The sequence below is a fragment of the Odontesthes bonariensis genome, chromosome 4, assembly GCF_027942865.1.
Source record: "Odontesthes bonariensis isolate fOdoBon6 chromosome 4, fOdoBon6.hap1, whole genome shotgun sequence".
Taxonomy (NCBI): domain Eukaryota; kingdom Metazoa; phylum Chordata; class Actinopteri; order Atheriniformes; family Atherinopsidae; genus Odontesthes; species Odontesthes bonariensis.
Window position 1 is genome coordinate 17,924,817 of NC_134509.1, and position 7,199 is coordinate 17,932,015.

Below are 7,199 nucleotides of genomic sequence, written 5' to 3' on the forward strand. Positions count from 1 at the left end.
AGATGTATGTTTGTATATGTTATATATATGTATGAAGGGTTGAAGGAATTTGAATGTTAAAAGACAAGAGTGGAATGATTTCAAGCTATTTGAAGAACCATGCTAAAAGCTCAAATATACCAAATTTGTTGAAATGGCTGAAAGTCTGCTGAAGTAGTTGAAAATTACTTTATGCATCTGTCATGTAGGGGATTCAAACCTGGGTCACCCGCACGAAAGGCGACAGTGTTACCACTAGACTATTCAGTCCTGTGAAAGCACAAGTGAATACTGACAGACACAAACAGCGAACTGCAGCAAAAGGCTGACTCGCAATACTCTATCCTATGACTTCGTTTGAGAAAAGTATAAGAGCGAGGAAAATAATTTGAACACCGTCAGAAGCAGAAGGCTTAGAGGAACGCGGCAATGTAGTTTTTATATAAGTGGAGTGAAATATATTTAAATGGCAGCAGGTTGAACACAATTGAAGCTGATTTTTGAGTGCTCCGAAATTTAACATTGGAGTGAATGGGAGAATTCGTCAGAATTTGAGAGATTGTTCTCACTTACAGGCTCATAGCTGAAATTCTGTCAATGTGAGCTCTTTAGTAGTTACATTGGCTGAAAGAGGACATTTTCCTACATTTTAAGGTATAATTTGTATTTGTCAGTTAAACTGTATGAAAGTTATAGTAAGTTGTTTGAAAAGCTGAAAAAGTTGAAACGTATCAGCACGCACTGCTGAATGTCTCATTAATAAAAATCCCAGAATAGCAAAATGTTAATATTTTTAAACTGCTTTCAATTAAACCATTTCTTTCTTTTCTGTGTTTCTCTTTTCCCCATTTTAGATCATTTTTGTGGTCCTCCATTTAACTTATCATCTTTTTCATGACAACTGTTCAGCTCTGTAGGTGACTTGAACCCAGGTCACTCGCAAGAAAGGCAGCAGAGTTACCTTTAGACTATTCAGTCCTGTGAAAGCACAAGTGAATACTACGTATACAAAGATATGTCCTGAGTGAGAGCAGTTAGTACACAGCTGCGCTTAACGAGCTGATACACACAGCGAACTGCAGCTGCTCCGGCTCCATCTACTGCAGTTCTGGAAAAAACTATAGAAGTCTTCGTTGAAGAAGCTGAAGAGTTAAAAGTAAGATGTATGTTTGTATATGTTATATATATGTATGAAGGGTTGAAGGAATTTGAATGTTAAAAGACAAGAGTGGAATGATTTCAAGCTATTTGAAGAACCATGCTAAAAGCTCAAATATACCAAATTCGTTGAAATGGCTGAAAGTCTGCTGAAGTAGTTGAAAAAACTTTATGCATCTGTCATGTAGGGGATTCAAACCCGGGTCACCCGCACGAAAGGCGACAGTGTTACCACTAGACTATTCAGTCCTGTGAAAGCAAAAGTGAATACTGACAGACACAAACAGCGAACTGCAGCTGGGAACTGCAGCAAAAGGCTGAATCGCAATACTCTATCCTATGACTTCGTTTGAGAAAAGTATAAGAGCGAGGAAAATAATTTGAACACCGTCAGAAGCAGAAGGCTTAGAGGAACGCGGCAATGTAGTTTTTATATAAGTGGAGTGAAATATATTTAAATGGCAGCAGGTTGAACACAATTGAAGCTGATTTTTGAGTGCTCCGAAATTTAACATTGGAGTGAATGGGAGAATTCGTTAGAATTTGAGAGATTGTTCTCACTTACAGGCTCATAGCTGAAATTCTGTCAATGTGAGCTCTTTAGTAGTTACATTGGCTGAAAGAGGACATTTTCCTACATTTTAAGGTTTAATTTGTTTTTGTCAGTTAAACTGTATGAAAGTTATAGTAAGTTGTTTGAAAAGCTGAAAAAGTTGAAACTTATCAGCACGCACTGCTGAATGTCTCATTAATAAAAATCCCAGAAGGAGCAAAATGTTCATATTTTTTAAACTGCTTTCAATTAAACCATTTCTTTCTTTTCTGTGTTTCTCTTTTCCCCATTTTAGATCATTTTTGTGGTCCTCCATTTAACTTATTATCTTTTTCATGACAACTGTTCAGCTCTGTGGTGAAATGCTCTGCAGGTGACTTGAACCCAGGTCACTTGCAAGAAAGGCGGCAGAGTTACCTCTAGACTATTCAGTCCTGTGAAAGCACAAGTGAATACTACGTATACAAAGATATGTCCTGAGTGAGAGCAGTTAGTACACAGCTGCGCTTAACGAGCTGACACACACAGCGAACTGCAGCTGCTCCGGCTCCATCTACTGCAGTTCTGGAAAAAACTATAGAAGTCTTCGTTGAAGAAGCTGAAGAGTTAAAAGTAAGATGTATGTTTGTATATGTTATATATATGTATGAAGGGTTGAAGGAATTTGAATGTTAAAAGACAAGAGTGGAATGATTTCAAGCTATTTGAAGAACCATGCTAAAAGCTCAAATATACCAAATTTTGTATACCAAATTCGTTGAAATGGCTGAAAGTCTGCTGAAGTAGTTGAAAAAACTTTATGCATCTGTCATGTAGGGGATTCAAACCCGGGTCACCCGCACGAAAGGCGACAGTGTTACCACTAGACTATTCAGTCCTGTGAAAGCAAAAGTGAATACTGACAGACACAAACAGCGAACTGCAGCTGGGAACTGCAGCAAAAGGCTGAATCGCAATACTCTATCCTATGACTTCGTTTGAGAAAAGTATAAGAGCGAGGAAAATAATTTGAACACCGTCAGAAGCAGAAGGCTTAGAGGAACGCGGCAATGTAGTTTTTATATAAGTGGAGTGAAATATATTTAAATGGCAGCAGGTTGAACACAATTGAAGCTGATTTTTGAGTGCTCCGAAATTTAACATTGGAGTGAATGGGAGAATTCGTTAGAATTTGAGAGATTGTTCTCACTTACAGGCTCATAGCTGAAATTCTGTCAATGTGAGCTCTTTAGTAGTTACATTGGCTGAAAGAGGACATTTTCCTACATTTTAAGGTTTAATTTGTTTTTGTCAGTTAAACTGTATGAAAGTTATAGTAAGTTGTTTGAAAAGCTGAAAAAGTTGAAACTTATCAGCACGCACTGCTGAATGTCTCATTAATAAAAATCCCAGAAGGAGCAAAATGTTCATATTTTTTAAACTGCTTTCAATTAAACCATTTCTTTCTTTTCTGTGTTTCTCTTTTGCCCATTTTAGATCAGTTTTGTGGTCCTCCATTTAACTTATCATCTTTTTCATGACAACTGTTCAGCTCTGTAGGTGACTTGAACCCAGGTCACTCGCAAGAAAGGCAGCAGAGTTACCTCTAGACTATTCAGTCCTGTGAAAGCACAAGTGAATACTACGTATACAAAGATATGTCCTGAGTGAGAGCAGTTAGTACACAGCTGCTCTTAACGAGCTGATACACACAGCGAACTGCAGCTGCTCCGGCTCCATCTACTGCAGTTCTGGAAAAAACTATAGAAGTCTTCGTTGAAGAAGCTGAAGAGTTAAAAGTAAGATGTATGTTTGTATATGTTATATATATGTATGAAGGGTTGAAGGAATTTGAATGTTAAAAGACAAGAGTGGAATGATTTCAAGCTATTTGAAGAACCATGCTAAAAGCTCAAATATACCAAATTCGTTGAAATGGCTGAAAGTCTGCTGAAGTAGTTGAAAATTACTTTATGCATCTGTCATGTAGGGGATTCAAACCTGGGTCACCCGCACGAAAGGCGACAGTGTTACCACTAGACTATTCAGTCCTGTGAAAGCACAAGTGAATACTGACAGACACAAACAGCGAACTGCAGCAAAAGGCTGACTCGCAATACTCTATCCTATGACTTCGTTTGAGAAAAGTATAAGAGCGAGGAAAATAATTTGAACACCGTCAGAAGCAGAAGGCTTAGAGGAACGCGGCAATGTAGTTTTTATATAAGTGGAGTGAAATATATTTAAATGGCAGCAGGTTGAACACAATTGAAGCTGATTTTTGAGTGCTCCGAAATTTAACATTGGAGTGAATGGGAGAATTCGTCAGAATTTGAGAGATTGTTCTCACTTACAGGCTCATAGCTGAAATTCTGTCAATGTGAGCTCTTTAGTAGTTACATTGGCTGAAAGAGGACATTTTCCTACATTTTAAGGTATAATTTGTTTTTGTCAGTTAAACTGTATGAAAGTTATAGTAAGTTGTTTGAAAAGCTGAAAAAGTTGAAACTTATCAGCACGCACTGCTGAATGTCTCATTCATAAAAATCCCAGAATAGCAAAATGTTAATATTTTTAAACTGCTTTCAATTAAACCATTTCTTTCTTTTCTGTGTTTCTCTTTTCCCCATTTTAGATCATTTTTGTGGTCCTCCATTTAACTTATCATCTTTTTCATGACAACTGTTCAGCTCTGTAGGTGACTTGAACCCAGGTCACTCGCAAGAAAGGCAGCAGAGTTACCTCTAGACTATTCAGTCCTGTGAAAGCACAAGTGAATACTACGTATACAAAGATATGTCCTGAGTGAGAGCAGTTAGTACACAGCTGCGCTTAACGAGCTGATACACACAGCGAACTGCAGCTGCTCCGGCTCCATCTACTGCAGTTCTGGAAAAAACTATAGAAGTCTTCGTTGAAGAAGCTGAAGAGTTAAAAGTAAGATGTATGTTTGTATATGTTATATATATGTATGAAGGGTTGAAGGAATTTGAATGTTAAAAGACAAGAGTGGAATGATTTCAAGCTATTTGAAGAACCATGCTAAAAGCTCAAATATACCAAATTCGTTGAAATGGCTGAAAGTCTGCTGAAGTAGTTGAAAAAACTTTATGCATCTGTCATGTAGGGGATTCAAACCCGGGTCACCCGCACGAAAGGCGACAGTGTTACCACTAGACTATTCAGTCCTGTGAAAGCAAAAGTGAATACTGACAGACACAAACAGCGAACTGCAGCTGGGAACTGCAGCAAAAGGCTGAATCGCAATACTCTATCCTATGACTTCGTTTGAGAAAAGTATAAGAGCGAGGAAAATAATTTGAACACCGTCAGAAGCAGAAGGCTTAGAGGAACGCGGCAATGTAGTTTTTATATAAGTGGAGTGAAATATATTTAAATGGCAGCAGGTTGAACACAATTGAAGCTGATTTTTGAGTGCTCCGAAATTTAACATTGGAGTGAATGGGAGAATTCGTCAGAATTTGAGAGATTGTTCTCACTTACAGGCTCATAGCTGAAATTCTGTCAATGTGAGCTCTTTAGTAGTTACATTGGCTGAAAGAGGACATTTTCCTACATTTTAAGGTTTAATTTGTTTTTGTCAGTTAAACTGTATGAAAGTTATAGTAAGTTGTTTGAAAAGCTGAAAAAGTTGAAACGTATCAGCACGCACTGCTGAATGTCTCATTAATAAAAATCCCAGAATAGCAAAATGTTAATATTTTTAAACTGCTTTCAATTAAACCATTTCTTTCTTTTCTGTGTTTCTCTTTTCCCCATTTTAGATCATTTTTGTGGTCCTCCATTTAACTTATCATCTTTTTCATGACAACTGTTCAGCTCTGTAGGTGACTTGAACCCAGGTCACTCGCAAGAAAGGCAGCAGAGTTACCTCTAGACTATTCAGTCCTGTGAAAGCACAAGTGAATACTACGTATACAAAGATATGTCCTGAGTGAGAGCAGTTAGTACACAGCTGCTCTTAACGAGCCGATACACACAGCGAACTGCAGCTGCTCCGGCTCCATCTACTGCAGTTCTGGAAAAAACTATAGAAGTCTTCGTTGAAGAAGCTGAAGAGTTAAAAGTAAGATGTATGTTTGTATATGTTATATATATGTATGAAGGGTTGAAGGAATTTGAATGTTAAAAGACAAGAGTGGAATGATTTCAAGCTATTTGAAGAACCATGCTAAAAGCTCAAATATACCAAATTTTTTATACCAAATTCGTTGAAATGGCTGAAAGTCTGCTGAAGTAGTTGAAAATTACTTTATGCATCTGTCATGTAGGGGATTCAAACCTGGGTCACCCGCACGAAAGGCGACAGTGTTACCACTAGACTATTCAGTCCTGTGAAAGCACAAGTGAATACTGACAGACACAAACAGCGAACTGCAGCAAAAGGCTGACTCGCAATACTCTATCCTATGACTTCGTTTGAGAAAAGTATAAGAGCGAGGAAAATAATTTGAACACCGTCAGAAGCAGAAGGCTTAGAGGAACGCGGCAATGTAGTTTTTATATAAGTGGAGTGAAATATATTTAAATGGCAGCAGGTTGAACACAATTGAAGCTGATTTTTGAGTGCTCCGAAATTTAACATTGGAGTGAATGGGAGAATTCGTCAGAATTTGAGAGATTGTTCTCACTTACAGGCTCATAGCTGAAATTCTGTCAATGTGAGCTCTTTAGTAGTTACATTGGCTGAAAGAGGACATTTTCCTACATTTTAAGGTATAATTTGTTTTTGTCAGTTAAACTGTATGAAAGTTATAGTAAGTTGTTTGAAAAGCTGAAAAAGTTGAAACTTATCAGCACGCACTGCTGAATGTCTCATTCATAAAAATCCCAGAATAGCAAAATGTTAATATTTTTAAACTGCTTTCAATTAAACCATTTCTTTCTTTTCTGTGTTTCTCTTTTCCCCATTTTAGATCATTTTTGTGGTCCTCCATTTAACTTATCATCTTTTTCATGACAACTGTTCAGCTCTGTAGGTGACTTGAACCCAGGTCACTCGCAAGAAAGGCAGCAGAGTTACCTCTAGACTATTCAGTCCTGTGAAAGCACAAGTGAATACTACGTATACAAAGATATGTCCTGAGTGAGAGCAGTTAGTACACAGCTGCGCTTAACGAGCTGATACACACAGCGAACTGCAGCTGCTCCGGCTCCATCTACTGCAGTTCTGGAAAAAACTATAGAAGTCTTCGTTGAAGAAGCTGAAGAGTTAAAAGTAAGATGTATGTTTGTATATGTTATATATATGTATGAAGGGTTGAAGGAATTTGAATGTTAAAAGACAAGAGTGGAATGATTTCAAGCTATTTGAAGAACCATGCTAAAAGCTCAAATATACCAAATTCGTTGAAATGGCTGAAAGTCTGCTGAAGTAGTTGAAAAAACTTTATGCATCTGTCATGTAGGGGATTCAAACCCGGGTCACCCGCACGAAAGGCGACAGTGTTACCACTAGACTATTCAGTCCTGTGAAAGCAAAAGTGAATACTGACAGACACAAACAGCG